General features: G+C 34.9%; 1 protein-coding gene across 8 annotated transcripts in view; it reads left to right on the forward strand.

Moving 5' to 3' along the window:
* The window catches only part of LOC112442020 (craniofacial development protein 2-like), a 43,393-nt gene that overhangs the window by 11,177 nt on the left and 7,895 nt on the right, over nucleotides 1–24,321 (forward strand). For 6 of the 8 annotated variants that reach the window (XM_059876259.1, XM_059876261.1, XM_059876262.1 and 3 more), the window contains one exon: nucleotides 4,148–4,208. The gene's annotated coding sequence lies outside the window, so the exon portion shown is untranslated. Of the gene's footprint in view, nucleotides 1–2,982; nucleotides 4,127–4,147; nucleotides 4,209–24,321 lie in introns of those variants that run through there. The other 2 variants (XR_009491013.1, XR_009491012.1) reach the window with 1 other exon arrangement.

Raw genomic sequence — 24,321 nt, forward strand, 5'->3', positions numbered from 1 at the left:
TTCAGTTGGAGAATCCTTAAATAATGACCTGTTTTTCAGATTCCTAATGGAGAGTCCTTTTGGAATGCTGGGAATGCTTCTAACATGCATAGATCGTTTTGACAATTTCTTCTGATAGAAGAAACTAAGTTACTGGTTGTTGTATGGTTATTTCTTACTGAATTCACATTCGTATTTTTCTAAAAGTTTCTGTTTCTTCATTTATTTGTATTTTAGTGTATTATTCCTTGTCAGATTAACTATATTTCTTCTGTCAATAGAACTGAAATAATTTAAGACTGTGTTTATCTTGGAAAGGCAGGAATGAGTAGATATCATCCTAGAACATATGATTTATATGATTTACTTATTTTAAAGATCTATTGTTCTTTACCATGATTCTTTTTAATAACACTTATGAAATAAGCTCTATTGAGATGGGAAATTTTAATTACAATTTAAAAATAAAGCCCCCTCTAAAAACCTGCTCTTCTTCCTCCTTAAGTGAGTAGTTTGGATTTAGCTGGCATTCTCATAACTATGCAATGTTTTTGTGTTTAAAATAAGGATATACATGCATGGGAACATAATATCTGATTCGTAGATGGAAATTGTAATAGGAATTCCTCTTTTTATTTCTATGCTCTTAAATTTTACCCACATATGAAGATGAGTTTTAGATGTAAAGACAGAAATGTTATTATTGTTAGAGTTTTATTTCAACTGTAATAATTAAGAATAAAATGGATAGAGAAAAAAGGCTATGGCATTTAAGGACATTATTTTAATATGGTGCTGTCTTAAATTGCTGATGGTCACAGAGTCACTGCAGAATTTTTCTTGTGTTCAAGAGCATTTGTACATTTCCTTCTTTTATTTGAGAGAAATGTGTTATAGTTTGGTGAATTATAGGTGGCAGTATACACAGCTAAATTCCATGTTTTATTGCAGGTATATAGAAGATATTTCAGTTGGTTATCAAATTTATTTTTTAGCTTTTTGTCTCTTTAGCCCCATTTTAAACCCCTCCTTCCTTTTTTTTGTCACTATAAGAGCATGAAATAAACTCCATTAGATTAAAAAAAAAGTGTTTTAAGTATCAGGTTTATTCTGAAACATTTTTAAGAAGTTTATTTTTAATGTTATCAAATAAAGATATACTAGAAAGAGTATAATATTCACCTAGCAGTTGACTTAATATTAAAATCAGAATTTTAATGCTGAAAGGATTTTTCAGAATTATATATCAAACCAAAGACAGAGAAATTTTTATTGTCTCTTTACATTTTCTGTAATAAAAGTTATAGGCAAATACGATTTGATTGCTAAGTTGTAAAAATGCAATACTTTCTTGATTTACTGTCCTGAGGTGGGATAGCTATCTTTGAGCATGTTAAGTACACAATTGCTATTCTTTATGCCTGCTATCCACTCTAAATGCATTATATTCATGAGAACAATAATACAATTATGAATGATGTAGCAAAACAGAATAAGCTTAAATTGATGATCTATAGCCATACTGTGGCACCTCATGGAGAATAAGAAAGTTAGCTGTCCATTGAAACCATTTCTTCCAGAGATTTTGACAAAGTGCATCTAGGGTTTCCTGAAAGTTACCCACAGACAGATGGGGTAGGAGTGGCAGGGGGAGGGCAGGAATAGTGGAAGTGAGAGCCTAAGAGGTAAGCAGGTCTGACCTGGTGTCTTGCAGTTTTCCTGTTGTTTTAATTTACTTACTGAACTTTGTGAAATACCACACCCCTTTCCCTTTTAAACTAAAATCTTTTTATCTAATTCAAATTGTTCATGTATAGAGAAGAACACTGAGAGCTGAGTAGATGGGATACTTACCCAGGATCAAGACAGTAATTAGCAGTGTAGGGTTGACATTACACACTACTGCATGGAGAAGTAAGCAATCCTAACTTTGGATTTATATTTTCTCCAGTATTTCCTATTTGTTTGTTGGCTTTGTCCTCTCTGCCAACATAATTTGTTTATCTTAATGCACTCAATTACTCTGCAATTATTGGCCCATATGTAGCTTATAATTTTCAAGAAGATGTGCTTGCTTGCAAATGCTCACTTTACTGCTGGCCAGTTGTTTTAGGATCATGTGGTTCTCTCAAGCTGATGTATAAGCATGATGAATTACAAAATGAAATAAGCAGACAAAGAAATTCAGAAACTGTTTCTTCAAATTTTTTTTCCTTGCCCTTTTCCAAGGTCAGTAAGATAAATTCTCTAAACTTGAGTATTTTCAAAGTACTTTCCAATGAAATTTATTGTTTTTTGATGAGGTGTAAGTTCTCTAGCATTCTGAAGTCTGAGTGCTCTTAGGCATTTGGAGTTTGAAATAGAAACAAACCTCTAGAAACCCAAGGAGACATTAGCTAAATGTATTAAGTTCATTTTTAAAATAAAATGAAGGCATGAACATCTGCTAAAATAGGAGGTGAACCCATAGCCTCCTTTTTGGGTTGGAGAAATGAAATGGGCCCCAGGTTTTATCTTCGCTGTTTTTGAATAAGTTACTTTCCTGGATAGCTTCTGAGTGAAATAGCAAGTTAAGTATGAGTATCTTTTCACTTGAAACAGATATGCTTAGTGCTAACCTAGTCCCACTGGATATGTCTCCCTAAGAAAGTTTTGGTTGAGATCTCAATCCTTCCCACTATTGATGCTTAGGTTTAATAAAAAATAAATAAATATCTTTAAGATGCAGATATTACAATATAATTACAGCTGACTTATTTTGCTTATTTAGCTAAAGCCTAAGAGAAAACAAAAAGATCATTTCTTTAGGTTGTTTCTTTATATAGTGCTTACATAGAGCTGTATTATAATCTAGATTTTAGATCTTTTACTTTTATGAACTCAAATTTATCAGCTATAGGGTCCTTCCAAAGTTAATAACATGTAATGTGCCATATGATTTGAATTTGAAATGAAAAATGGCAAGACATTTTGGATGGTTGATTAATTCATTTATTCATTCAGGAAATACATATGGAGCACCTACCGTGTACTCGGGGCTTCTCTGGTGGCTCAGTGGTGAAGAATCGCCAGCCAGTGCAGGAGATGTGTTTTTGATCCACTCCAGTATTCTTGGCTTGAAATCCCCATGGACAGGGGAGCCTGGCAGCTACAGTCCATGGGGTCGCAAAGAGTCGAACACTACTTGGCAACTCACCACCACCATGATATACTAGGGTGTTTGGAATACATTATGAATAAAATAGGTGTTCTCAACTGCTTTTGTGTGTGTGTGTGTGTGTGTGTGTGTGTGTGTTTAATAAATAAACCAGTATGTTGGAAAGTGAAAAGTACCATGGAGAATAGGAAAAGAAGAACAAGTTAAGAATATCTCTTAATTTAAAATTAAGGAGAGCAATTTTTCCTTCTCAAATTTGTGAGGGTAATAGAACTCAGACATGAAATAGATTGAGTTCTTAGTAACTGGCTATGGTTGTTTTGCCATGACAAGAGAAAACAAACACAACTTGAGATGTTCTTTTTTAAGGTTTCCTTTAGGAGTTGCTTTAAAGTAGATTTCTCATTATCCACTAAATTGAATGTTTTCCCACTAGGCAATTTGCCCCTAACACTAAATTAGGGGGAGAACCACTAAAACAACTCTGTCATTTAATGACAAGGAGGTTTTAAAAATAAAGGGATGTCTACATGGGACGTAGAGTAGGTTTCAATTTTTTGATAGTTGCTTTTTTTTTCCCCCCACCAGAAACAAAAGGTAGTATTTAAAGATGTGTTGGTGGAGGGGAAAACTGGGTTTAGGTTATTAAGTCCCCAGCAGGAGACTTTAGAAGAATTTCTTGGTTGCCTCAACAAAACCTTTATCTTCCATGGGGAATAGTTAAACAATAATAACAAAGGAAATTAAAAGCAAAGCAATGTCTAGTGACTGTCATTTGAACAAGTACATTTCCTAGAAAAACTGATGATGAATAACTTTGTCAAACTTGAGTGCTTTAAGTGCCTACCTCCATTGACCTTTACAAAAATATGACTTGCCTTCAAGTTGTAATGAAAAATGCATCAACAAGCTAAATGTCAATATGATAGACTCTTCTAGAATGTGCTGTCTGCCAATAGTATAGGGTGTGTTGCCTATAAGGTTTCCTAAGGTTTCTCTCAATTCATTCAGGTATGTAACTGGACGAGCAGTGGTCGTAGAACAAATTATGTCCTCTGTCCATACAAAATCTGTAAGTATAAAATGCTCACTCTTGTAGTTCTCTGGATGGTTTTTTCTTGCTAAAATTTCATTGTTTGATTTTATCAGTATGCCTGTCTCCCACGCTTGCTTATTTATTTGCTTACTAACTACATACATTCATTTACTCACATATTAAAAAAATATTAATATGAAATGAACTCCTTTATGTTTGGGACATTGTGCTAAATACTTATAAAGTCCTGGATAAAAATGTTTTCGTATGAAAAGTGGAACTGTGATATGGTTAGTCTCAATACCTAGTTTGAGAATGACTAGTCCTTTCTGGATTACAGCTGTATATAGGAAAGGGGAAATGGATGATTGTGAAGACAGATGTACAAATCTCATTAGGTTTCGAAGCAGAGACACAAACTGGATTAATTCAGTGAGGTGCTACATATGTGATAGTCATAATGATGACAGAGAAAATGTTACATGTTGTTGCCTATATTCCTCTTAATAAGACAGATATTTTAATACATTTCGGAATTATTTCAGCACAGTAGTCCTTTATGTGGAGTTAATAACAAATTGCATTATTAATAACAATTGTTCACATTGATATATTTAAGTAGTTTGTGAAATTTTTAAGGTTCTTTTGTAAATAAAATTACTTTGTAGGGATGACTTTATTTTTAAACATGGATGCATCAGTTATACCATTATATATTTTATTCACTCTATTTTTTTAGTTGTACTATTTCTGTCTTACTGGTTTGCTGCAACAACCTGTTTTCTTTCTGTAACACATGTATACCTGTGGCGGATTCATTTCAATATTTGGCAAAACTAATACAATTTTGTAAAGTTTAAAAATAAAATAAAATAAAAAAAAAAAGAATTTCTTACACTTTATAGATTTGCAATGCAATTAATGAATGCATTTCTAATCTTTCTAAACATTCAAATATTGATGTGTAAATCACTCTTCCACCTACACACAATGAGTTCTATTTTATTACGGCATATGTAGAATTATCTTATACATACTTACCTGTGGATGTCTAGTTTCTAACTTAATTTCATCCCATAGAGTTAAAACTGTGTTTTAGTTTTTTTTCAGTATTGTATTTTAGCTTCTGTAGAATGGATGTGAAATTTCATATAATACCTTTCTGGGAGAGATGAAAGTAATTAAGAAGCACAAAGGTACCTATTTAATTAGCGTAGTTGTATCCTCAGAAGAATCTTTAGTTGTGAAAAGTCTAAGGGAGCTTGCCCTTAGTTAATTGAATCAGAGCATTTTTCACTTTTTTCATGTCTCTCCACTTTATTTGATTTCGTTGTGTTCTCCACAATGACTCACTAAAAAAAATTCCAGAGTATATTTTTTCTCCTAAGTAATATTTTGTTGAAGCCTGTAAATCTGTGGTCAAATCTAGGATCAATATCAATCCTGTTTTGTTACCAGGAAGACACTGAATGTATTTTTATGATAAGAAGGTATTCAAATATGAAAATATATCTCGTTGATCTTTAAGAGTAAGGAATTTAATATGCTGACATCTACTGAACAGTTCAAATGCAGTTTGAGAGCTGCTTAATCTTCTTTTCATGTGGATATTGCTAAACCACAGGTATAAGAGCTTGTCTCACATATAGATCCTTCCTTCCCTAGATAATTGTAGTATTTACTAAGATGAACTTTATCTGTTTCAGCTTAATATTTCTTTGAAAGGGCAGTCCTAATTTAGAAGCAAGTGAATAAAAGGCATCATGCTTTTAATTACTTTTAGAAAAGTTAATTCTTTCCCCTTTGAATACTCTAAATTAGATTAAACTTTTTTGGGAGAGACAAAACAGAGGGGAGTTGCCAGTGGAGAAGTGTGTGGAAACCAAATGTAAAGTTACCAGTCCTTTTACTAAATAAAGGAAACCGAGAAAAATAGCAGCTGCCATTTCAGCTCAGTAACTCCAGTACCTCCTAGTGAAATCATTTCGAGACTGCTGAGTGGAAATAGTTTAAAGGTCTATTGTAAAAGAAATAAGAATTTTATTCATTAATTAGATGCGTCAGAGACTGCTTTGATTTTTTGCAAAACTGAATGACCTTTTATTCCCTGGTTATAGTTACATCCTTAAACTCTTTTGATTTCCTGTGCCCCATTCCATTTCTCTTTAAGATTTCACCTTTGCAAATGCATTATACTAGGCCAGTTGCGAAAAGGTTTTCATTTCCCTTTCACTCTAGTAAAAAAGCAGAGTAACTGTTTTTAAAATTAACACATGACAGGAGGGATATAAATTGCAGATTTGAAATCTATTGATAATGCATAAGGAACATTTTGTTAATGTTTTTTGCGCTTCTTACCTCAGCGGAGATAGATACTGAAGATATTTTTTGGTCTTATAGTGAATTTTTTTTGTTTTTGTCATAAAATATTGGACTTTTATGGAGATTATTTTCAGTTTTGCTCCTTTACAGTTGAGATTGGTTCAAAGGCAGAATTTATGCCAGCATTTGGAATTTTGCTGTTCAGCATGTATTATGTAGTAATTCACATTTGATTAATTTAGAATTTCTGAAAATGTGAATCTAACGTTGAACTATTTTGGCACAGTGGAAAAAAGCATGCCAAACAAATAAATAGCATAAAAAATGAGAGAGGAAAAGTATAAATAGTTCAAGATCAAGCAGTTTTCAAAGGTTTAATAGTTGAAAATGTTCAAAGCATTATTTTTCAATCACTTTGATATGACAGTTTCAACTCACTTGTTAATTATAGCATTTATCTTCCTAAGAAATAGTTGTCTTTTAGATAACATATTTAAAGTTATTATAGTTTCTTAAAAATAACTATTTTTGAATTTTTTCAGTTATAATGAATTAGCGTGTGTGTGTATGTATGTGTTAGTGACTCAGCTGTGTCCAGCTCTCTGTGACCCCATGGACTTTAGCCTGCCAGGCTCCTCTTTCTATGGAATTCTCCAGGCAAAAATGCTGGACTGGGTTGCCATTCCCTTCCCAACCCAAGGATCAAACTTGGGTCACCTGCACGGCAGGCTGATTCTTTACTGTCTGAGCCACCTATACATCTTAACCAAATAGTACACTGTGCAAAAATTTGAGTTCTTCTGCTCCTATTCTCCTCACTCAAGATACCCAATCATCAGGGGCAAGTATTTGAACTTCAGAGGATTTTTCTTTTGGTATTTGTACATATATACCTAAATGGCTTGTTTCTATTTCTATTTATGGATTTCTCAGTTTTACATTCTATGTATCCATTAATGTCCCAGAGTAGAAGCTTTTTTTTTTTTTTAGCAGTCTGTTCATTCATATGAAAACACATTTTCTCTACCTCCATTTTTTCATTAGAGGTTTATCATAACTTTTGGTTAAAATGTTATTCAGTCATTACATTAATATGTGTTTGTAAGTATTTCTATCTGAGCTAAATACTGTATATTATGAATATAATTGCTTTCTTATGTGATACTTTATCTGGAGTTAATCACTTGCTTTATTATGTGTTTAGTTTGTATATCCTTATCACTCCAAATTCTCGGAAGTGCCAAAAATTCTTTCAGTACAAATATATCATGTAAATCAGGTAATCTAGTTTCTTTCTTGCTTTCTTCTTTTTTACTTCCAACTTTAGCATCTTATTGCATTCTGCAGTGACTATCAATGGAGAGCTTTCTTTCATCATCATCGCATCATCCCCCAATTCCCTTTGCTTTTCTCTTTATTGATTTTATTCACTGTTTTTTAATTCGAGAATTATTTATGTGTGGTGCTCATCCAGTCAGTTTAAATGCAGAATTAAAATGTTGATTTAATGCTCAAAATAAAAGGGTTGATTGGATGCTGTGTGTGCAAGGTCAGCATGAGAATGCAGCACATCCCTAATGTTAGGGAGAGTCATTTAATTGGGGATTCTTAAATATCAGTGTCTAGAGATCATTTATTTTGTGCTAATTTTCATAGAGCAGAATCCTCTAATCTCTTTCAGTCAAATGGGCCAGGGGAATTTCTCTTTTGACTATGCCCACTTTGAATAAATGGGCAGGTCTTTGCATGGTTAATTGAGAAAGGAAATATAAGCAAGAAGTTTGGAGAAAACACATGTTCAAATGTATTAACCTTGAGGTTCTTTTGAAATACTAAATAGCAACCTATATATAGGACTGGAGCTCCTCAGAGAGATCTGGCTTGAGTTCAGTTCAGTCACTCAGTCGTGTCTGACTCTTTGCGACCCCATGGACTGCAGCACACCAGGCCTCCCTGTCCATCACCAACTCCCGGAGTTTACTCAAACTCATGCCTATTGAGTCGATGATGCCATCCAACCATCTCATCCTCTGTTGTCCCCTTCTCCTCCCACCCTCAATCTTTCCCAGCATCAGGGTCTTTTCAAATGAGTCAGCTCTTTGCATCAGGTGGCCAAAGTATTGGAGTTTCAGCTTCAACATCAGACCTTCCAATGAATATTAAGGACTGATTTCCTTTAGGATGGACTGGTTGGATCTTCTTGCAGTCCAAGGGACCCTCAAGAGTCTTCTCCAACTGCACAGTTCAAAAGCATCAATTCTTCGGTGCTCAGTTTTCTTTATAGTCCAGTTCTCACATCCATACATGACTACTGGAAAAACCAAAGCTTTGACTAGACAGACGTTTGTTGGCAAAGTAATGTCTCTGCTTTTTAATATGCTGTCTAGGTTGGTCATAACTTTTCTTCCAAGGAGTAGGTGTCTTTTAATTTCATGGCTGCCGTCACCATCTGCAGTGATTTTGGAGCCCCCCAAAATAAAGTCTGCCACTGTTTTCACTGTTTTTCCCATCTATTTGCCGTGAAGTGATGGGACCAGATGTCATGATCTTAGTTTTCTGAATGTTGAGCTTTAAGCTAACTTTTTCACTCTCCTCTTTCACTTTCTGGTTTAAATATATAGAATTGATTGGATTCACCCAACTGCACAGAACAGTAATATTCTCTTACCACACGTGCTTAAATAAATTTATTTCAATCTTGTGGAAGAGCATGGTGGAAGGCAACATTGCCTGAAATGAGTTCTAAAATGTCATTGAGGCTCCTTCTGCATCTCTATTCTGCCATCCCAGGGTGTGCATTCCTCTACAGGGTCCAAAATTTCTGATGTAGACACTTAATCACAGTGGTGTCTCTGGTAGTAAAACAAAGGAAGAGAGGAGGATAGCATACCTCCTCCCTTAGAAAAAGACCTCGTCAACTTCCAACCCATTCCTTTTTCATCTCTTTTACCACAATTTGATCATATTTGTGGTCCTTTATTCTGTGTGGTATCATGGCAGGTAAAAATAACTTACTATATTTAAATAAAAGTGAGGGAATGGAGGATGGAGTATGCATCTAACAGTCCTAAATTAAGTCACTGGCGTATAGATTGCATTTGCAAATATAGATATGTGTGAATCACAGTATGTATATTAAAAACCTTATTTTTAAGTCAGATTTTTGTGGATTGAGCAATGAATGGCAGATGAGGCCCTAAAAAGAGAGACCAATCCTTCAAGAAGCTTGCCTGAAAGGTGAGAGTGGTAGGGACCATAGTCCAGAAGTTTAGGTTTTGTGGGAGAGGACACTAAAGTGAATTCAGAAAGAGGTGAGTAAAAAAAAAAAGAAGGACATGGTAAGACTGATGACCAATTAATATTTATTAAGTGATGCTGTTGATACTGAACTGAATGCTTTTATATGCACTATTTGCTATAGGTGTTATTACCATCTTAATTTTTTAAGTGAATAAACTTAGGCCTGGAAGATTAAATAACTTAAACTGAGACACAGAGTTGCTAAATTCCAAAGCTGAGAATTTTACTCTAAGCCTCTATGTCAACTTATAACCCCAACCCACCTTACTATCTTCTTATTTATGAAGCATCTCAACTTTGAACTGCCGTCCAACTTACTACTTTCTCTTTAAAAAAACAGAAGTTAAGGAGCTCAGTGAAGGTTAATAGATGGTTTTAGTCAGAAAGGACAGTATATTTGTAAGGTTTCAGTGGAGAAAAACTTTTTAAACACTGCTTAAAAGGGGAGGGCTTTACATTTCAATATATTTAGCTTTATTTTGTATACGATCATTTAAAATTTTAAATAAAAGTTCGCTTATAATGACTATGGTAATGTTTTGTGTGTGCTCAGTCATGTCCAACTCTCTGACCCCATGGACTGTAGCCCGCCAGGCTCCTCTGTCTATGAGGATTCTCCAGGCAGGGATAATGGAGTGGGTTGCCATGCCCTCCTCCAGGGGATCTTCCCAACCCAGGGATCGAACCCAGGTCTCCCTCATTGTAGGCAGATTCTTTACCGTCTGAACCACCAGGGAAACCCTATGGTAATGTTTTATTGCAGTTAATTTTGTCTGTATGAAGAAGGTGCCCTAGATGTCTGTGTAGTTGGTGACTATATTGTCAGATGGTTTTATTCTTTAGAGCCATGTTATTACACTAGATGTTCAAATAAGTGTACAGAATAGAAAAAGAAAAAAAAAAAGGATGGTTTCTTCTTAGGGAAGGACCAACAGTTTGTTTCTCCCTAAAATCTTCATTTAAGTGGATTTTTCATGGTATAAAGTTTAGCTTAAAAGCCTGATTCTTCGAATGTATTGAGATTATTTCTGTTTCTCTGGTATCATTTTTCACTGACTAATAGTGAAAGACGGATGTATATTTTGTTCTTGTTGTTTAGTCACCAAATCGTGTCTGACACTTTTGTGACCTTATGGACTATAGCCTGCCAGACTCCTCTGTCCATGGGATTCTCCAGAATACTGGAGAATATTCACTCCAAGAATACTGGAGTGGGTTGCCATTTCCTTCTCCAGGGAATCTTCCTGGGTCTTCTGCATTGGCAGGCAGTTTCTTTACCACTGAGCCACCAGGGAAACCTGATGTATACTAGCAGAATAAGTCCAAATATAAATAAATAACAGAGAGCAGAGGTGTAAACTAGACTAGAGAAGCACCTTTACTTCATGGAATTAAGCCTCTGCTGGGGCCAACTGCTTGGTGTTCCTGAAATGAGTCCAAGGCAAGTTAATTTAATTTAAATTTATAGTATCATAACAGTTATCTAACACATTCATCTCATACGATGGTCTTACCTCAAGAACAGTTCATTATTTGTAGCTCATTGTGAGGAGAGAGTATAAGTGTGTAATTGTCTGGGCCCTTCATATGCAGCAGTGTATCAAGGTTTTTAAATTACTTAATTTTCCCTTTACTGCAACATTTTCCAGTTGATAATGTTATTCTCATTCTATACATGGGAAAACTAGAAGTAAAAGGTACTATGAATTGTCCAAGGTTTGTAAATGCTTGATTCAGAATTGTAACCAAGGCCAATTCCACAGCCTCAGATCTACAGGACTCACTCTATAATACTGTCTACAGAATGCCTGCATTCATTTGCAAGGGCTGCTGTAACAAATGACCACAAATTTAGTAGCTTAAAATAACAAAAATTTGTTTTCTCAACAGTTGTGAAGGCCATAAGTCCAAAGTCAAGGTTTTGACTCCTTCTGAAGGCTCCAGGGAAGAATCCTTCTGACGTTTTCTAGCTTCTAGTGGCTCACAGTTTTCCTTGGCTTTTGCCAACAGAACTGGAGTTGGCAACTCCACTTTGCATGGCCTTCTTCACTGTGTTTGTGTCTCTTTTCCTTTTTTTTTTGTTTCTTATAAAGACATTTCTCATTGGTCTTAGGACCCATCCTCATCCAGGGCGATTTTCTTTCAAGATCCTTATCTTAGTTACATTTACAAATTCCCATCTTCCAAATAAGACCACATTATGGGGTTCTGGGTGGACATATTTTGGGGGAACCACTGTTTAACCAATGACAGTGATCAAGGCTGAATTTTTAAGAACATTTTAAAATTGTAAAATATAACAAAAGTATGGAGAAATACGTGATACATGATATACACTATAATTAATAATAATAAAGTGATAAGCTGAGTAGCCACCCCTGGTATGGAGACATAGAACATTTTAAGCACTCTGAAAATGCACTGTTTCCTTTAGTAATCATCTCCCTATCCATAAGATTATCTGAACTTTATGAGAATCACTTCCTCACTTTCCTTTAAAATTTTACTCATGTAGTAAAATAACACAGTTTTATATATTTGTGAATTGTATGTAAATGAAACAATTATATATCTTATTTTGTGTTATGCTTCCTTTAATTAACATCATACCTGTAAGAATCATACACATTAGCAGGCAGAGTGACTCAGTGCAGAGTGGAAAAGAATCTGCCTGTCAATGCAAGAGACATGGGTTCGATCCCTGGGTCAGGAAGATCTCTTGGAGAGGAAACTGGCAGCCCACTGCAGTCTTGCCTCGGAAATGGCATGGACAGAGGAGTGGGCTACTGTCCATGGGGTCTAAAAGAGTTGAATATGGCTTAGTGACTAAACAACAGCAACAAGAATCATATGTATCACTGACTGGTTATCATTAATTTTCTTTACAACGTAAGCTATTCATTTTACTTTTGTTGCATATGTGTGTTATATATATGTATTTGACTATCATAAATAGTGTTAGTAATTTTTATATATTCTAGTATAGCTGCAGGTTTATGTGAGATATGTGCTTATTAGATGGTGACAGTTTTTCAAAGCCATTGTAGCAATATAGCTCTCATCAGCAGTTCATGTTGAGTTCACATTGCTTTCACATATTTAATAGCTTATAGTGCTGGATAAAATTTTAGTTATCTGATAATTCCATAGGTGTGCATGTATATTCCATGATAGTATTCACTTAAATATCCTGAATTACCAAAAATATTGAAAATAGTTTCATAGTTTTATTGCATTTATAATTCTTTTAAAACAGTCTCAGATTTCAAATTTTCATACTCAACCCAAGCCAATGAGGAAAGCTTCACCTCTCAGCTTATGGGATGGGAAAGGGTAGTGTTGAAAAAGTGAGAATATAGATCTTTTGACTAAAGATATATTTTTATCACAAAAAGATGAAATACAGTAATGAACTGATAAATTCTGAAGAAAATACAAGATCTGTACTAATAGAGTACCTTCAGATAAATATGCTCACAGTTGTGAGATTTTCTAATTTCCATTTCCCTTCTAGCTAAGGCTATGAACAATTTATGCCTTAATTAATTCTTAAGAACTCTAATATCCATATAAAACAGAATTTTAATGAAAATTTAGTTACTCAAAATAAGATTGAATCTGTCAGACCTGTATTAACCTAGTAAGTGGTAAACTCTCTTCTGCACATTTCTCCTACCTATGGTCATATTTTAGTATTATATCTCATTTTGAAGATTTTTAGTAGCTTCCAGATTTACAATCCTAGTGTACATATGCTTCTTTAAAATAATTTTTGTGCTTTATAATTATAATCACATCTCTTTCAGAAGAAGAAAAATAGAAAAGGTGGCCATTATGTATCAGTTTCTCAGATGAATTATATTCTATCATGCTGCTATTGTCTCAATATATGTCTTACTACTGGATATAGATTGAAATCTGGGTAAATCTATATTATCATTCTACTGGGTGTTGGGGGGTTTCTCTTAAAATCATGCTTTTCAATTTGCTTTGAGTCTCTTTGGCTCCATCTCCTGCTGTTGTAATCATTAGAAGTCCATAGAGAGTGAAATTTCTCAAAATATAGATAGTTTTATTCAGAACATGAGCCCTGCAGGCATTTCTTTTCATTTTTACTTCACTTGGGATATACAGACGCACCTTTGACTTTCATATGCTTATTACAGAGCCTGAACGCAGGGTATGTTTCCTTCTGCTTTGAGATACAGATGGCAAAAATCCTCAGTCTGCCAAGAAACTTTATTTGCTTCTAAATTCTGACTGGCCCATTATATGAGTTTGTTATATGAAGATTTTAATAGTGCACATAAGGGTCAAGCATTCTTTGTTGCTGAAATATTAAATCATTCTTTGGTTTTCTTACATCTGACGGTTGTTTTCTACTTCATCCTTAAAAGCGGAAGTTCATGAGCTTTTCATCCGGTGGAGTCGTTGTGTTTTATTCATGCTCAGATTCATTGAAACCTGCCAACCATATAAAAATAGTTGCCAATATGGGAGAAATTTTTCTTGTGTTGTGATAGAAAGGGTTTCACTGTTGAGATGTGAGCCTAAAATAAATATATATTCCTCCATTAAAAAGACAAAGAACAAAAAACATGGCTGCTTGTCCCAGGTGGCTTTTTATAAGAAAGAGGAACAAAATGGATTATTTGATGACATCTTAGATCTTAAATTATTTTTCGAACTACATGTACTTACAAAACTTGAATATGTTTGTGTGTGCATGTATATATGTATATGCACATACATGCAAACACACATACATATACATTCAATGTTCAGTTCAGTTCAGTTCAGTTCAGTTGCTCAGTCCTGTCCGACTCTTTGCGACCCCATGAATCGTGGCTCGCCAGCCCTCCCTGTCCATCACAAACTCCCGGAGTTCACACAAACACATGTTCATCGAGTCGGTGATGCCATCCAGCCATCTCATCCTCTGTCGTCCCCTTCTCCTCCTGCCCCCAATCCCTCCTGGCATCAGGATCTTTTCCAGTGAGTCAACTCTTCTCATGAGGTGGCCAAAGTATTAGAGTTTCAGTAGAAACAGTTTTAACTTAATGTAAGTGTTAACTTAATGTCAATGTTAAATTGAATACAAACTTTTTTGGACTTGTTTTCTGTTTTTGACAAACTAGGAAAGCAAGCAAATATTTTTCTTTTTTAAATTTACAAGTGTTTTCTGGGCCATAATTGAGATGTAGGTATCTGGATTTAAAACATATTCAAAATGACATGACTTTTTTTTTTCCTGAGTAAATGTCACTTAGCACAAGTATGGTTTTTCTCCACTACCTGGATTCTTTTGTTGGTTATATTGTTATCCATCTAATTACCTATAGCAGCAAACATGAGGAGGTCATAGTTAAAAACACTGAAGTCCTATTGATTCTGCCTGTTTGATGTTTCCCAGTCATCTCTTTTCCTTCTGTTCAACTGATCTCAGTTCCTAACATTCAGATTTTTTTTAAGTTTCTATGTGGCCATTTTTCTTTCCAGTTTCTCTCTACTCCAATTCATTCTAAATGTTACTTTCACTATCATTTTTCAAAAATATAGTTCTTTTCCCATTATTTTTTCTTCTAGAAGACCTTGTATAGATTCCTGTTGTCTTAAATTTCAAATTCCTAAGAAACTTCATAAGTCAATACAGTAGCCACTAGTTCCATGTGGCTATTTATATTTAAGTTTAAAATTAATTTGAAAAGTAATAAAAGAAATTGAGTTCTTCAATCACAGCCTCATTTGAAGCACTCAGATGACATAATACTGAATTGATAGTGATTACTGAATAGGACATGACATCACCAATCTAGAGTATTTCCATCATCATAAAAAGTTCTGTTAGATCTGCTTTTGAATGTTATACCAACGCTTCTATAGCCATGTTGCAAGTTACTTTTCCAGCATCATTTTCTTCTACTCAGTGTCAGCACACCTCTGTGATCCAGTTATGTCCATGAACCTATGGTTGAAAGCATCATTCAGTCAGCAAACTCTGAGCACCTTTGCACTATTCTATTCGAAGTGCTGTGAATTAAACCAAGACAAAACAAAACTGCTTTCATGGAGTTAACATTGGGGACAAGATTATAAACATCCAAAATATTAAAAATGTAAAATACTTTGTGGCCAGGGATGTTAGAAAGAAAAATAAAAAATTGTACTGTGCAGAGAACAGTAGGTGACTGGTTACATGGGATGTTCAGGGAACAAAAAAAGGCCTTTATGATGAGAGGATATTTTAACAGAGCCCTGAATAAAGTGAGGAGATGAACTATATAGCTCCCTGGAGAAGTATAAGCCTTTCATCCTATGCCTTCAAGCTTTTGCCCCTCTTACATTTGTGGGAATATCATTTATAAAGGTCACAGCGTCATTAAGTGGTATCTCTTATCTTATACTAAAGATTTTTGGTCTCAAGCCAGAATGTAATCAGCATCACAGACTGTTAAAGCATGAGGCAACCATAGAAATCATCTAATCTAGTTCCTAATTTTAAAAAGGAGGTGGCTGAGATTCAGACAGGTTTAATTGATTTGTTTCAAGTGACAGAGTGAAATAATGGTAAAATGGCAATTAGAACCTTGGTTTCTTGGCTCCTGTCATTGTCCTGTTTAGATGAGAGTTTCTGAGTAATGAAATCCAAATAAGGAGGACCTCTGAAACCTTTGAGGAGCTTTCCAGGTGGCACAGTGATAAAGAATCTGCCTGCCAATGTAGGAGATTAGATACCTAGAGAAAGATATAGCAGCCCACTCCAGTATTCTTGCTTGGAAAGTTCCATGGACAGAGGAGCCTGGTGGGCTACAGTCCATGGAGTTGCAAAGAGTAGGACATGATTGAATGACTACACATGCGAGCAACTAGAACATTTTTAAGAATTTATATGCATATGTGTATATGTACATACATATTTGCAGCCAAAGAAGGAGAAGCTTTATACAGTCAGCAAAAACAAGACCAGGAGCTGACTGTGGCTCAGACCATGAGCTCCTTATTGCCAAATTCAGACTTAAATTGAAGAAAGTAGGGAAAACCACTAGACCATTCAGGTATGACCTAAATCAAATCCCTTATGATTATCCAGTGGAAGTGAGAAATAGATTTAAGGGCCTAGATCTGATAGGCAGAGTGCCTGATGAACTATGGAATGAGGTTCGTGACATTGTACAGGAGACAGGGATCAAGACCATTCCCATGGAAAAGAAATGCGAAAAAGCAAAATGGCTGTCTGGGGAGGCCTTACAAATAGCTGTGAAAAGAAGAGAAGCGAAAAGCAAAGGAGAAAAGGAAAGATATAAACATCTGAAAGCAGAGTTCCAAAGAATAGCAAGAAGAGATAAGAAAGCCTTCTTCAGCGATCAATGCAAAGAAATAGAGGAAAACAACAGAGTGGGAAAGACTAGGGATCTCTTCAAGAAAATCAGAGATACCAAAGGAACATTTCATGCAAAGATGAGCTCGATAAAGATGTATGGACCTAACAGAAGCAGAAGATATTAACCTCAAGAGATGGCAAGAATACACAGAAGAACTGTACAAAAAAGATCTTCACGACCCAGATAATCACGATGGTGTGATCACTGACCTAGAGCCAGACATGCTGGAATGTGAAGTCAAGTGGGCCTTAGAAAGCATCACTAAGAACAAAGCTAGTGGAGGTGATGGAATTCCAGTTGAGCTATTCCAAATCCTGAAAGATGATGCTGTGTAAGTGCAGCACTCAATACGCCAGCAAATTTGGAAAACTTAGCAGTGGCCACAGGACTAGAAAAGGTCCATTTTCATTCCAATCCCAAAGAAAGGCAATGCCAAAGAATGCTCAAACTACTGCACAATTGCACTCATCTCACACGCTAGGAAAGTAATGCTCAAAATTCTCCAAGCCAGGCTTCAGCAATATGTGAACCGTGAACTTCCTGATGTTCAAACTGGTTTTAGAAAAGGCAGAGGAACCAGAGATCAAATTGCCAACATCCGCTGGATCATGGAAAAAGCAAGAGAGTTCCAGAAAAACATCAATTTCTGCTTTATTGACTATGCCAAAGCCTTTGACTGTGTGGATCACAATCAACTGTGGAAAATTCTGAAAGAGATGGGAATACCAGACCACCTGATCTGCCTCTGGAGTAATTTGTATGCAGGTCAGGAAGCCACAGTTAGAACTGGACATGGAACAACAGACTGGTTCCAAATAGGAAAAGGAGTTCATCAAGGCTGTATATTGTCACCCTGCTTATTTAACTTATATGTAGAGTACATCATGAGAAACACTGGGCTGGAAGAAACACAAGCTGGAATCAAGATTGCCGGGAGAAATATCAATAACCTCAGATATGCAGATGACACCACCCTTATGGCAGAAAGTGAAGAGAAACTCAAAAGCCTCTTGATGAAAGTGAAAGTGGAGAGTGAAGAAGTTGGCTTAAAGCTCAACATTCAGAAAACGAAGATCATGGCATCCGGTCCCATCACTTCATGGGAAATAGATGGGGAAACAGTGGAAACAGTGTCAGACTTTATTTTTTTGGGCTCCATAATCACTACAGATGGTGACTGCAGCCATGAAATTAAAAGACGCTTACTCCTTGGAAGGAAAGTTATGACCAACCCAGATAGCATATTCAAAAGCAGAGACATTACTTTGCCAACAAAGTTTCGTCTAGTTAAGTCTATGGTTTTTCCTGTGGTCATGTATGGATGTGAGAGTTGGTCTGTGAAGAAGGCTGAGCACTGAAGAATTGATGCTTTTGAACTGTGGTGTTGGAGAAGACTCTTGAGAGTCCCTTGGACTGCAAGGAGATCCAACCAGTCCATTGTGAAGGAGATCAGCCCTGGGATTTCTTTGGAAGGAATGATGCTAAAGCTGAAACTCCAGTACTTTGGCCACCTCATGCAAAGAGTTGACTCATTGGAAAAGACTCTGATGCTGGGAGGGATTGGGGGCAGGAGGAGAAGGGGACGACAGAGGATGAGATGGCTGGATGGCATCCCTGACTCGATGGACGTGAGTCTGAGTGAACTCCGGGAGTTGGTGATGGGCAGGGAGGCCTGGCGTGCTGCGATTCATGGGGTCGCAAAGAGTCGCACATGACTGAGCGACTGATCTGATCTGATACACACACACACACACACACACACATATACATACACACTTTAGTTTGACTTTCTTCAGAAGTGTGTTGATAATGATGTTCCAAATGGACCTTTTCTCTTACACTGCAGAGTCTACCCGATCATTCAGTAACATATTTGCAACAATTTTCACCTATAAATATATTTTGAGCCCCAATACTGTAAAACATTTTTAGCATTATGAACATGATACTTACATATATTTTTATGTGCATCTACAGAGTGTGTATATATGCACATCTCTTTGTAATTAATTCCTTATGCTGCTTTTGTGTTCAGAGTGTAGTCACAGAACGCTCAGATTTCCTTGTGTATAGTCCTAAATAGCATAAAGTGGTGGATTTTAGCTGAAATATAGCTTTATTCTCCCAATGAAATCCTGAGGAATTTCTCTAAGAATTTTCATAGAAGGTGGCATAATAATAAAGTTTTTAGAACATCTTTAAAGAACTAGAAGTCTTTAAACTCATCTGTGGTAGAGAAGGGCTAAGACTTTGCTCCTTTATGGAATGCCAGTCCATGGCACATTCTTCAAAGTTAATAGCTTAGTAGTAAAATTTTATTATGCTTATTACTATATTGTCAATGTATAGTAAATGCTTACAGTGTACAGTAAATAAACAAAATTATTTAATAATTTTGAAAACAATGAGTTTGAACACTAAACTCCAGCTATTTGTTTAGAATAAATTTGTATGTTTATAAACATGTTTATATTTTTATAGCATATAAGATATATATTTTTATAAAACATAAAATATATAATTTATATATAATATTGTATATTTCTAAATGTATATGTGTATAAAATTATATGTTTCAGTGTATAATTTTGGGGTAGGAAATTATTTTCTTGTTATATCAATAAAGCTTTCATTTACAGATACCTTTTCAATATACTAGATAATTATTTCTTTTTAGTATGTTCATAGTTACTTATCTTAAATCAATATAATTCTTTTTAAAAATATAGAAAGCAACCTGCCAAAGCCTTTATTTTATTCATTTTTTAATATATATTTATTTTAATTGGAGGTTAATTACTTTACAATATTGTATTGGTTTTGCCATACAGCAACATGAATCTGCCACAGGTATACACATGTTTGCCATCCTGAACCCCCCTCCCTCCACCCTTCCCGTACCATCCCTCTGGGTTGTCCCAGTGCACCAGCCCCAAGCATCCAGTAACATGCCAAAGCCTTTAAAATGCATTCTGTGGTTCCAAATTCTGGTTGGTTCCCTTTTGGATGTGAATTGTGCCTGGTCTGATTAGTTTAATCTTTATGCCTTAATTGTAATTGTGCTAAAGCAAATTGAATATCTAATGGGCTATTTATTACAGTTGAAGATACAGTGTAATAAATCACTCTTTCAGTGTTTTTTGGGGAAAATATACGTACTTGAATGATTATATACTGTCAGTTTAAAATAGTCTTTAATTAAAGACAACGTGTGTCTATCATGAAAAATATTCTGCAACAATTTTACCCACAGGTGAAATGTGTTTGGAGTGTTCCAAATTTTGTATCATGAATCATTTCTGCCATTCTCAGACTAATGACACTCTTCTCGGCAGGCCTGAGTACACTCTTAAGCTCCCAAAGAAAAATATGACTAAGCAGTGTACTAAAATACATATAGTTGAACCAACAGGCAAATGTTCATTTTTTTTTAAGCATGGGCTTAGAAACAGAATTCTGAAATTTAAAGGTCAGTTTTCAGATAAACTCTCATTCATGGAAGTTTATAAGCTAGCATATATTATATAAGGACAGAAAAATCAATTACATATCAATGTCATGCTTTAAAGCACCACATTCTTTTTTTTTAATAAAAAATTATGAGCTTTTTTTGATCCCTAATCCATGGTTTTTCAGATTCTTTTCTAAATGCACACTATGTGAAATGAAGGCAAAGATGAAACAAAAATGTTCTTAAAAGGAAAATAGATTATATGAAAATATAAGAAAATGAGGGAGTTCAAATAGATAATCTAAAAATATTGAAGAGAAAATTGTTCCAAACAGCCTCTTTAGCCTAGCATTCTTGGGCTTAAAGCCTTCATTCCTTGTGGTTGGTGGAATCCTTTTCATTACTAAATTCCCTTGAACAAATTCTGAAATTGAATTAAGGTAAAATATGTGCAATTGTGAATCATCTTATCTCAGAGTAAGATTTCAGTGTATTTATTTTCCTTAAATGTCAAGAAATTATACAAGCTAAATAATTATTAGAGTACCACATAAAGTTTAGGTATTTCTTTTCTTACAAAATATATATATATTTCACTTTAGTGATACATTTTATATAAAATTTGACAGAAGCAACCAAGGAGAGAGAGGAGAGAAACCCCAAGACAGTTGATTTTCTTAGCTGACCAAAAAAAAAATCACTTCTAGTAATTCTCTTTCTTTGCTGTATTTATTCCGTATATGATCTGACTAACACTAGACAAGGAAGGAAAAATACAGTTTATTTTTTTCAACTAAAGAAAGGTTTGTAATGCATTTACAGGTTATTTCCAAGGTAATTTTTCTTTTATTTCTAAGTAGTAAATTTTATGAGATTCAGAATCAACATCTAGTCCGTGTGTCATAAATATAACATTTCAAATGGTGCAGGAGACATATTGTTGCCCTTATAGACATTGAGTGATGAATGTGAGCATAACCTAAGGAAGGATTCATATGAAGATTCCAAAACTAAGCTTGTGGGCCATGGCTTGGGGTGATGGGTGTTAGAAGGAAAGGCAGGTGTTTTTCTACTGTCAGCATCACACATGTTGCCCTGCTCACCTGTCTACTGATACTTTTGTAGCCCCAAGATTTATGGAAAAGGCAAGAGAAAGCAAGGCCTCTCTTGATATAATCCATCTTATTACCATCACAGAACAAGTGTTACCAAGTGGTAATGTTTTCATCATTTTTGTCTTAACAGCAACAAACCACAGGTTTTATTTCTCCAAGGAGAGACTTGAGTAGTTAATATAATGAGTATAGACATAACAGATCATAATAATGGTAGTAAGTGTCCTAATGAATACACAAGACTGTGTTTTAATGATGCTCAAATTAAGATGTTTGATCTAAGAAGAAGAAAGAGTTTCAAATAGCCCTGACCTTTGCCTATACTGTCAATAAAGGAAATGGTTTAAACACTTTAAATATTAGGCCTTCCAGTACCTTGGATCTCTTTGAGGTTACCAACAGATATTATTCCTTTGTGGTTGCTCTTTTCTGTTCAACTCTATATGATATTGCTATGAAAGTCACAGAGAATCTTCTTTCAGCTTTAACAAAGCCATTGAATCTACATCATTGGTAGGAGTCTTTAAAAAGTTTTAGAATGATAGTAACTGTATCTGTAAAGTACCTCATCATGTTAATTCTTTTCAAATACCAGTTGTCATTTTTATTTGCTTGTGAAAGATGAGTGTAGGAATCTTTGTGGTCATTTTTGTGTGAGTTTGAGGAAAAAGACAGCATGCATCCGTGTGTATTTTGGTACTTGTTTCAGTAAATATCAGTATTTTTTGGTTGCAGCACATGGTAAAAATATGGTAGAAACTAGAAACAAATTAATTATAATAGTTATTGCCCTCATAGATAATCCTGGGTACATTATTAAGTAGCTGTGATCATAGAGGCATTGATGCCAGTACACTGTTTGCTTTTTGTTTTTTGTTTGTTTGTTTGTTTTTCTTTTTTAATACCAGGGAGTTCTTTGCCTTTACTTGGTCTCTGGTTCTTGAAATTCACCCATAAAATGGGAAGAATTTTCCTACTTTCAGAATTTTAAAATCTGTGTTTTCAACTCTAAACCATATATATGGTCTGGTTTTGTCTGGTTTTGAAATTTACATGGCAGAATTTTTCAGTATGAATTATTTTGCATGGTATTAGTATGATTAAAAAACATGTTTATGAAATTTGTCCAGACCATTGCATGTAGGTTTAGCTTTTACCTTTCATTTCTGTGTAATGTTCTCGTTATATGCATTATGTTACAGTATATTAACACTGAAACCCATTTGACTTTGGGCCTCTGGGTTGTTTTTATGTTTATAGGCCATTTGGATATTTCTTGCTGTGAAGTGTCTGTTTAGGTGTTTTTCCCAGTTTTCTTCCTTCATTGTGTTGTCTGTGTTTTCTTGTTGATCCTCAGTATAAATCCTTCGTCAATTTCACATGTTGAAACCCCTTTTCTGTTCTGTGATGTCTATTTACTTTCTTCATGCTGTCCTTGATGACTGTTTTAGGTGGATGATTTTTTCTTTTTTTGTATTTTTGCTTTGTAGTTAGTGCTTTTCTGTTGTATTTTAGGTATTTTCTAAGATTATATCTCCTAGGTTATCCTCTGCAGGCTTTGTAGGGTTTTTGTTGTTTTGTCTTAACATGTAAATCTATAATCCACCTGGTGTTATTTTTTTTGCCTAGTGTGATGATATGGTCCACTTTATTTATTCTGTGTAGATACCTAATTATCCCATTTCTTCATCCTGTACTTGCCTCCCACCTCCCTCCACATCCCATCCTTCTAGGTTGTCACAGGGCACTGGCTTTGGTTGCCCTGCATCATGTGTCAGACTCCCAATGGCTGTCTATTTTACATATGGTAATATATATGTTTCAGTGCTATTCTCTCAAAACATCCCATCTTCTTTTGTCACTGGGTCTAAAATTTTTGACCATCTTAATTTATCCCAGAAAGTATTCATTTTGGACACTAAAAACACAATGTTCTTCCCTTTTTGTTTTTGCATAAAGTACTAGTTAATCTGCAGATGTTTAGTTGTGTAAATTTTTCTTTCCTTCTTCTTAACAAAAATAATGTTGGTGAGGCTTCTTTTAATAAAAGGCATATCTGCTTACCACATGATTCCTTTAAAAAAAATAATCTATTTATAGTATCCTTTAGTTCCATTTTAAACCTATAGCAACCACTTCTATACCCATCTTCACTATTAATGCTTTGGCATCCTTTCCATATACCAACTCTGCAGTTGTGGTTAATGACTATGTTGATTATTCACATTTTCCATTTTATCATAATAGTTATCTCAGTATTGAGAAGTTTGAAGCCTATACACTGAGCCCATGTAAGATTTCAAAACAGATCCTCACAGCTTTTAGTCTCAAACATTTTCATAGTATTGAAAATTATTGGGGCAAACAACAAAATTTTTTGTTTGGAGGGCTCTTATGTAACAGTATTTATTACCATCTTCGAAATTAAAACATATCTTCAGACCCTTTTAAAGTTTATTTAATTGCATGTTATTGTAAATATATTATTATGAAAAATAATAATTTTAAAACAAAAAGGTGAGGGGGTGGCATTGCTTTACATTCTTGCAAATTGTAATGTCTGCTTTCATAGAAGATAG

This window comes from Bos taurus, chromosome 17, assembly GCF_002263795.3.
Source record: "Bos taurus isolate L1 Dominette 01449 registration number 42190680 breed Hereford chromosome 17, ARS-UCD2.0, whole genome shotgun sequence".
Lineage (NCBI taxonomy): Eukaryota > Metazoa > Chordata > Mammalia > Artiodactyla > Bovidae > Bos > Bos taurus.